Consider the following 9516-nt stretch of genomic DNA (forward strand, 5'->3'; position numbering starts at 1 on the left):
ACTTTGTTATACAGCAGAAACTAACACACCATTGTAAAGCAATTATACTCCAATAAAGATGTTAAAAAAAAAAGAATCCTTTAAAAAAAAAAGAGCAACTTGCAAGGCAAACAAGAGGAAAATAACAGATTGCTGCTGCTCATTAAAGCTCCAGCTCAATAGAATCTGATAAGAGCTAGGAGATTGGTTCCTCCTCCCAGTTGAGGGTGGGGAGTGGGGGCACACGGTAATTACAGTACCTTAGATCTGCTCTGAGGTCAAGGGATTTTACAGATGAAAATGCGTTTTTCTTCCGAAGCTTTACTGCCTGGTGGAACCTCAGAGTCTACGCTTGTCTCTCTGACATATAATCTTAGAGAATTTATTTCATCTTTCTGGGTTTCATTTTGTTTCTCTACCTGGAAATGGAAAAAAAAAGACAAATAATCTTCTAAGTGGACTGTAAGGCTAAATAAATGAATAAATATGAAAGCATTTTGGAACAATTGTGTCCCATATTCATTCTCATTCTCTCCCCACGTCCCCCCATCAACATTTAAACCCGATTAAACAAATTCCATTTAAACAAATAAAATCTTCCTCTAACCAAAGGTCCCACTTTAACTATCACCTATTTCTTTTCTCCTCTTTGAAGTCAAATGTCATGAAATATTGTCTATATTTATCTTCATTTTCCCACCTCCCACTCCCACCCCTCAGCACTCTACAATCTGGCTTCTACCCCATCACTTCCCCAAAACTGTCCTCATCATGACCACTGCTGACCCTGTTGCTAAATCCAATTAATACATTTTAATTGGATTAACATTTTAATATATTAGTTATTATCTATGACTTTTTTTTTTTTTTTTTGCAGCTGGTGATTTTTTTCCTCATGTGCTTATCATCTCTCTTTTCTTGGGCATCCAAATATCACTCTCTCTAGGTTTTTCTCCTATGTCTCTGGCTAATCCTTCTTAGACAACTTTCTTGGTCTCCCATTAAATGTCAGTGTTTCCAAGACACTCTTTCATCACTGACTTATCTGGGCATAACTCCTGTATCACCAGTCTATATCTCCAGCTCAAATCTGTCTCCAGAGGTTTAGACTCATATACCCAGATACTTCCTGGCTGTCTTACAGGTCCCTCAGACTCAGCATCATTTTTTTCCTGCTCGATGTTTTCCTTTCCTGTTTCTACTCCAGAGAACAGTAATGCTATGAACCTCATTCCCAAGCCAGAGGACTGGAAGTGGTTTTGGATTTTTCTCTCTCCATGACCCCATATATTTAATTGGTGCCCAAGTCTGCCAATTCTTCCTCCATTTCATCACCTTCTTTCCCCCCCAACCCCACACATGTAATCTCCCCCACTGCAGGCCACCACTCCCATTTCTTGACCAAATGGCTGTAATGGCCTCCAAATGACCTCCTGCCTCAGCCTTACCATCTCCAAATCTGTTCCTCACACTGCTTCCAGGACTATCTTTCCAAAATGCAAATCAGATCATGACACCCCCCTTCCTCAAATAGTTCAATGACTCTTCACGGCCAGCAGGATAAAGCCCCAACTCATGAGCATGGTATGGAGGCCCTTCTTGTTCTCATCTCTTTGCAGTCACCCCTGGAACTCTCTGCTCCACTCACCCTGCCCTTGCAGCCCCCCATGTATACTATGCATGCATGCACCCACACTCTCTCTTCTGAGCCATTGCACGTGCTCTTCCCTCTTCCAGGAATGGTTTTTCCTTCTACCCCTTATTTCCATGGTCGGGCAAATTTCTTTCTGTCCTTCGAGACTCAGCATAGATATCATCTTTTCTGGGAATATTTTGCAACTGAGTTTGGGTCCCTCTTTTTTTTTTTTTTTTGCGGTACGCGGGCCTCTCACTGTTGTGGCCTCTCCCGTTGCGGAGCACAGGCTGCGGACGCACAGGCTCAGCAGCCATGGCTCATGGGCCCAGCCGCTCTGCGGCATGTGGGATCTTCCCAGACCGGGGCACGAACCCGTGTCCCCTGCACTGGCAGGCGGACTCACAACCACTGCGCCACCAGGGAAGCCCTGGGTCCCTCTTGTATGCTCCTCAGCATCCCCATGGGTCCATCATCATACCACTTATCACTTGGCATTGTGGTAAACCTGTTTACTTGTGTGTCCACCACTGGACTGAAAACTCACTGAGGCCAGTGACTGTGCTCTTGTCATGAGCATCTAGTCTGGTGCCTGGCATGAAATAGGTCCTTAATAAAAGTATACAGTGTGCTGAGGGGAGATCTTTATCACTGCCTAATAAACAAATAAAGACCCTATTTGTCCTATTTGGTTGAAAGAAAAGTTATGGCGCCAGAAATTTAAAAAGCACTACCAGCAAGAAAATGGGTCTAAGTAGAAACCAATGGTTATCTTCACAGTCGTAGAGCACAGGCTGGCTTCATCTTTCTGTTCTAAAGTCATTACCCCTCTCTGAATATGCTATTTCTCCCCCCACAAGCAAATACATATTTAGTAGCTTCATTTGAATTGAAAAGCTAGTGGAGAGGTAGCTTTAGCTACCTCTAACATTAGCTGTGTTTGGACTTGTTATGCTCTTTTTGCTTTTCATTTGACTTCTTGATCGGTGCACATTCTATCAACATTCTCTGTCTCCAGCTTACTGATATGTAAGAAAGGGCTGAAAGGAAAAGGAAGTAAGGGTTATCCTGTCTTACCCTTTCCTTCTATGTCATCATTTTCAGCGTGAGTGGTTGGTTAATTCAGAGAAGTAACATGGGTGAGAAAGGATAGGATAGGGTTCCTTGGTCATTTGTGTTTCTTAGAAAATCATTGCAGTCTTTCTGCATTGGAAGCGAGTTCTACTCCAAAAGGAAAGTGTGGCTTCTTGTGGGGAGAGCTGCCAGCACCCCTAATTACTCAACAACATAGGTAGCACATTCACCTTGTGTTTGCATTGAATCTCTCACACATTGTGGCTCTGGGAAAATTCTGTGGTCATGGGACATCACAAACGCTACACACAAATGGGACAGAGGCTGACACACATCATACACACCTCCTCTGCTCACACACCTTCTCCATCGTCCCATCAGACTTGACATACAAAACACGAGGTGCCCGATAAAATTATTAAGAATTTCAAGATGTTGAAAAGAGAACATTAAACCAAGCATGGGGCCTTCTGAGGGCGTGCTGTGTGCTAACAAAGCTGGCCCCGCTCCCACCGTCACGCTGTGGCAGACACACAAAGCCAGCTCTGGACAACGCCTGAGTCCATCTGCCCCAGAGTGCTCCCATCTGGCTCCCGGGCCCTTCCCTCTTCCTTGAGCACATCCTGGTTCAGTCTCTGGATTTATCCCTTTCGGTCTCTGTTTCTGGCCCTTCAGGCTCGGGTCTCATCCCAGCACCCCTCTCTAGGAAGCCAGCTCCATGCTTGAATCTTGGTTGCTGATTTGGGCATTTCCCTGGGTGTCAGGGGAGAGGATCCCACCTTCAGCCGCTGCGTTGCAGGACTCGTCAGTGGTGCTGACCTGCCCCTCACCTCAGCTCCACCATCTCCCGGTCAAGGCAGGAGAATTCAGACAACAGGGCTCAGGTGAACATACACATACACATAGACACACACACCTCATTTGACTGTCTTTCCCTTCCTATCACTTGACTAAAACTGCACGTCTAAAGATTACATGACAAATTCCACAATTGCTTACATCCTTTTTCCTCGATCACTTTGGGGCCATTGTTACAATTGGCTAGTCTTTTCCTTCTCAAAATCCTCTCCTTTGGCTTCCATTATACTTAAATATTCTTGCTCTCCCAATTCTTATAACTGTATTTTTGAGTATATCTCTTCTGCCCCTGGCTGTAGGATTCCCTTAAGACTCAGGCCTTAGCCACCAGCTCTTTCCTATTTTCTTAATTTCCATCCCTCTCAGCCCTTGACCTAGACAGTCCACTAGCACCTCAACCTAAAGCCACGTTCTTTCTGTGGGTCTCAATTTCCTAGTCTGTGACATGAGAAGTTTGGACTGAATGCTTTCATACTATTCCCCCATTTAAACAATGTCTTTTCTCACAAATCCAATCTCCTTCCTGATGACCCTAATTCCACTGAAACCACAAACTGAGAGCACCAATATTCATGTCCATACAGTTTTCTCACTAACCAAGAAATTAAGGGACAGGGCTTTTTTTTTACATTAGGATCCCAGTCCACAGACCTTTGTCTTGAGCCCTTGGTGAGTTTTTTACTCATTTGGGTCTTCACAATAAAGAACACAACAGTGGGAGGAAATCTCAGGTCACAACATCTATCTCAGTAGGCAAGTTACAAATCTGTAGCTTAGTCAATTCATTTTGACAGAGCTTAAGCAATAAGACTATGTTTATACATTTGTTTGTTACTCTTCTAGTTTATGGCCCAAGGAGTAGCTGATTTTCTCAGTTCCAGTCTTTGAAAGATTTAATTCTTTCCTGGTGAGTGAAAAACCCTCATCCCAATGGGTCCTTTCTGCAGCTACCTCTTCCCCAAGCCAATAATCCTCTAGCTTCCTCCTCTGTAGCTCCTAGGTGAGTCTTTTCTGGAACTTCTTGATGGCCTACTACATTTGCCTAAACCTGAATTCAATCACCCCCCTTTTTATCCACTGGAACCTCTGACAACCGGTATTGCTTTCCTGGTCTTAAGAATTATTAACAACTCAACAAAACATCCTAATCTTAAACTCAAGTATAAATTGCAGTTTTTTATTTAATAACTACAACTCCCCCCCCTTTTTTAATTTACAGAGGAAAATAAGAGAGCATATTTGGCATTTAGTTGCAAATTGGGGAGGTAGATTTTTTTCAAAATCATAGTCAGTTTCAAATTATGAGTCATTGAGGGCTCATTAATTCTCTCAATGCTTCTCCTTCATTCTCTGTGTCAGTCAGACACCTAGGTCTGCCTGGTGACCTCCCTTCAAACTGTTTCTCATGTACACCCATTCCTTTCCATTCTCAGGGCATCCTACAGGGATCATTGGGACAGTCCCCTAACTCATCTCCTTGTCCCTAGTCTCTTCTTGGACCCATCCTGCAGACCGCAGGCAGAATGATCTTCCTCAGACATCACTTACCTGATGTCCCACCCTAGGTCCAGCATCTTCACCAGTTGGCTCCCCAGGTACCCAGGACTGAGTTCAGTCTCTTGCCACTGGCTATAGTAGGAATAGAGCGAGTGAAATGGTGGGAGAAGCATGAGTTTGGAACCAGACAAACAAGGTAGTGATTCCAGCTCTGCCACTGGCTAGCCCTGTGACTCTGGAATACTTAACCTCTTGGAGTCTCAGGTTTCTGTTAAATGGAAATAATGGTATACAATTCTCAGGATCTGGGGAATAATTAAATGGAATTATATACGTAAAATATTTAGTGCAATTTACAATAGCCAGGACATGGAAGCAACCTAAGTGTCCATCGACAGATGAATGGATAAAGAAGATGTGGCACATATATACAATGGAATATTACTCAGCCATAAAAAAGAGATGAAATTGAGTTATTTGTAATGAGGTGGGTGGACCTAGGGTCTGTCATACAGAATGAAGTAAGTCACAAGAGAAAAACAAATACCGTATGCTAACACATATATATGGAATCTAAAAAAGAAAAAAAATGGTTCTGAAGAACCTAAGGACAGGACAGGAATAAAGATGCAGACATAGAAAATGGGCGTGAGGACATGGGGAGGGGGAAGGGTAAGCTGGGACAAAGTGAGAGAGTGACAGACATATCTACACTACCAAATGTAAAATAGATATTTAGTGGGAAGCAGCCACATAGCACAGGGAGATCAGCTTAGTGCTTTGTTACCACCTAGAGGGGTGGGATAGGGAGGGTGGGAGTGAGGGAGACACAAGAGGGAAGGGATATGGGGGTATATGTATACATATAGCTGATTCACTTTGTTATACAGCAAAAACTAACACACCATTGTAAAGCAATTATACTCCAGTAAAGATGTTTAAAAAAATGAAAAATAAATAAAAGAAAAAAAAAAGAAGTCAGGAGCACAAGGGGGTTTGTGGGAATGAGGATAATATCCTATTTCTCAATCTGGGCACTTGTTGCATGGGTATTTTCAGTGTATGAAAATTCAATGCAGTATAATTTATGATATGTAAATGTGTATATATGTACACACAATTGTACACATATATACACACACACATATGTATAATATACTTGAAGTCAGATGAAAAAAATTTCTAAAATAAAAAATTAAATGATGTCACAGAAAAAAAAAAAGCCCTCCCTTTACCTGTCCTTCCAGGTCCTCATCCTGACACTAAATGGAGGTCTGCCTTGTATGGCTCTTCAGATGGTTCAGGTAGGTCTGCTTCATTTCTGCAGCCAGATGGAGGCCTTTTGAAGGTAGGGACCATGATTCATACTTCTTTGAAATCCCCAAGAGGGCACATTCCAGGAGCTCAGTAAATATTCATGGAATCAAAAAGAAGGCTGCAGGGCTTCCCTGGTGGCGCAGTGGTTGGGAGTCCGCCTGCCGATGCAGGGGACACAGCTTCGTGCTCCGGTCCGGAAAGATCCCACATGCCGCAGAGCGGCTGGGCCCGTGAGCCATGGCCGCTGAGCCTGCATGTCCAGAGCCTGTGCTCCGCAATGGGAGAGGCCACAACAATGATAGGCCCGCGTACCGCAAAAAAAAAAAAAAAAAAGAAGGCTGCAGGTGTGGTGTTATTATGTTGGCATGGGAGGGCTGTGTTTGGGGAGCTTCCCATCTCAGGCAGGGGTTTTCTGAGGTTAGGAAAGTTTCCACTTCCCAAGTACGTGCTGACCAGCCCAGGCAGTGGAGGCATGGTGTTGGGTTGCAAGGCAGAGAATCTGAGCCTAGGAGCAAGCATTCATCAATATATGCTCTGTTGTCTTTTGCCTGATTTCAGGTTTCTTCCCCAAGTGAGCAGCATCTCTTTCTCCTCTTTCCCCTTAGTCCCTCAACGAGACATTGGCAGCACTGACAGTCTGAGCATAGATTGGGAAGAAGAGCCTGTGCTGTGCAGCATGGTACATGATTAACAGGATCCCTGGGGTAACAGGAACCCTTCTCCTTTGTGACCCAGGTGCCTCTTTTTCGGAAGGTCGTGCGGTAGCATGAAAAGACTTTGTAGATTGTTGGTTAGGGCAGTGATTCTAAGCTCCGCTTTCACTGGATGGCTGCCTTCAAATCTGTTCCTGCTTAGTGATTGTATCAAGGCACCGTTAAGGAGAGAAGGTCCAGTCAGGAAAACACATCCATGTCACAAAGGTCAACAGAAGAAACCTGAAGAGAGGAGTCAGTACTATAGGCTGTAGGAGAGCTAAAGGGTCATACGGGAGAGTGAAGCAACCTACAGGAAGTGCTTACCAACCCTGGGCTGGAGAAAGAGGGAGGGTGTGGTGTCACCTTATCCCGGAGACAAGACCACCCTGTGGGAGCTAAGGAGCTGGAACTAAAGGAGCACTGCCAGTGGCAGTTGGGGTCACAGAAGAGATGCAGACTCTCCTTGAGATGCTGCTCAGAACAGCAACCAGGCCTCGCCAATTCTCCTGGTCTCCAATCTCTTGACAGTGCCTCTCACTCACTCAGAAGTCAGAAGACAAAGGGGCCCAGGACATGTCATTTTCAGGGTTGGCCCCTGTGGTACAGAGCTGAGCAGGGGAAAGACATTGGACGGTAAGTATCAATACCCAGTACAGGGCTGTTGCTTGCCTACGTCCATTATCTCCACTAGCCCCCACAAGCCACCCCAATAAACAATCTAATTTTAAAAATGCTTTCTGTGCAATTTCACCATTAAAACAAGCCTGCTAGCTCCTTCTTCCAATCAAAGTGTCACCCTCAGATTTCCCCATGGAAGTTCTAGAACTGGTGCCTTCCCTACCATCTCCAGCCTCACTCTACTGACCTCTAGAGTAAGGAGGGTGACAAGACCTCAAAATTCTCTGATTTCTTCTCCTCCCCAGAACTCTTGAGGGTCAGCCGTCCCAGCCTGGCTCTGACAAAGCCTCAGCACTCAGTTTCCATGTGAAGCTGAACTTGGCCAGTCAATTAAAGGTCACAGAAGTTGGAGGTTTTCAATTATGAGGAGGCTGGGTGCAAGGATGGGGGGAGCTGCCAGGAAATGACAAGTGGTCGGCATAGTCTTTCCAGGCTGGGGCACGTCCCAGCTGCAGTGATGAATGTGCTCAGCCTCCTTTGGTTGACACTAACTTGTCAGCCCTTGATAAAGAGATCACCAAACACTGTGCTAATATGGAACAAGAATAAATGGGATAGGATTTCAGCTCCACTTGAAACACACTGCCTGGGAATAATCTGAACAGGCAGGGTGAGGAGAGAGGCTCTGAAGGAAAGGAGGTGCCTGTGTGTCCTTCCTGCTGTCTCTATTGAGTTCCCCCTCCTGTCCACTCAATTTCCCTAAAGTAATCAGTCCTGGTCATCTCAACAAGAAGAGACTCCATGGACGATAATGACAAGGAGAAGACTGGTGAATATGCTAGGCTCAAGCCCAGTAGACACCAGGGGTTGCCTTGGTTGGAAGCAGTCTGCTTTCCATGGCCTGGAAAGTCTTTTGGACTACTGGGTAGACTGCAGGGGGTGGAGGTGGAGAAGGCAGAGACAGAAGGACCCTTAGGAAGGCAGTTCAGAAATCCAGCCAAATGGTGAGGGAGCGCATGCCAGGGTATGGACAGGAAGGTGGGTGTGGGAAGAAAACCTCTGTTGTGAGGAGACTGCTGGATGTTTAGGACAGCTAAACACTTTGGAACAGTGGTTTCTAAGATAACTCACAGGGTTTGAAGTCCATAACCGGATTGAATGAATTTGGTTCATCTTTCATGCTGGGTTTAGATGGACAGTGAGATACCTAAGTAGATGTTCACACCAGGCACTGGACCCTAGGGTAAGAGGACAGGACTAAAGCAAAAGATTTACTAGTCTTAGAGGGGATGGCTGATGCTATGAGTTTCTTGAAGGGATAGTAGGGATAAAAAATTAACCCGGGGGCTTCCCTGGTGGCGCAGTGGTTGAGAGTCCGCCTGCTGATGCAGGGGACGCGGGTTCGTGCCCCTGTCGGGGAAGATCCCACATGCCGCAGAGCGGCTGGGCCCGTGAGCCATGGCCACTGAGCCTGCGCGTCCAGAGCCTGTGCTCCACAGCGGGAAGGGCCACAACAGTGAGAGGCCCGCGTACAGAAAAAAAAAAAAAAAAAAATTAACCCGGCCTGGTACTCAGCAAGAGGAATAGGAAAGATTTCCATGTTATGTGGTTCCCAAGTTGATAACTTCAGGCTCCCCCAAATCTCTAGAGATCATTTTTTCACCCACCAATCTCTCCCCTTTTGCTCTTCACCTCGAGATATGAGCCACACCAATACTATAGACTGGCATCATTGCTTAAGGGAGAGGCCTGGGCAGGGTGAGATGTTCCATTTGGGCCTCCCAGGATTAAAAAGGGGATTCTTCTCAAGCAATCTACCTATCTGGCCAGTTAATTTAAGGAAGG

The sequence above is a fragment of the Delphinapterus leucas genome, chromosome 1 (genome assembly GCF_059928025.1).
Source record: "Delphinapterus leucas isolate spDelLeu-1000000601 "Yukka" chromosome 1, BTC_Dleu_Yukka2, whole genome shotgun sequence".
NCBI lineage: Eukaryota > Metazoa > Chordata > Mammalia > Artiodactyla > Monodontidae > Delphinapterus > Delphinapterus leucas.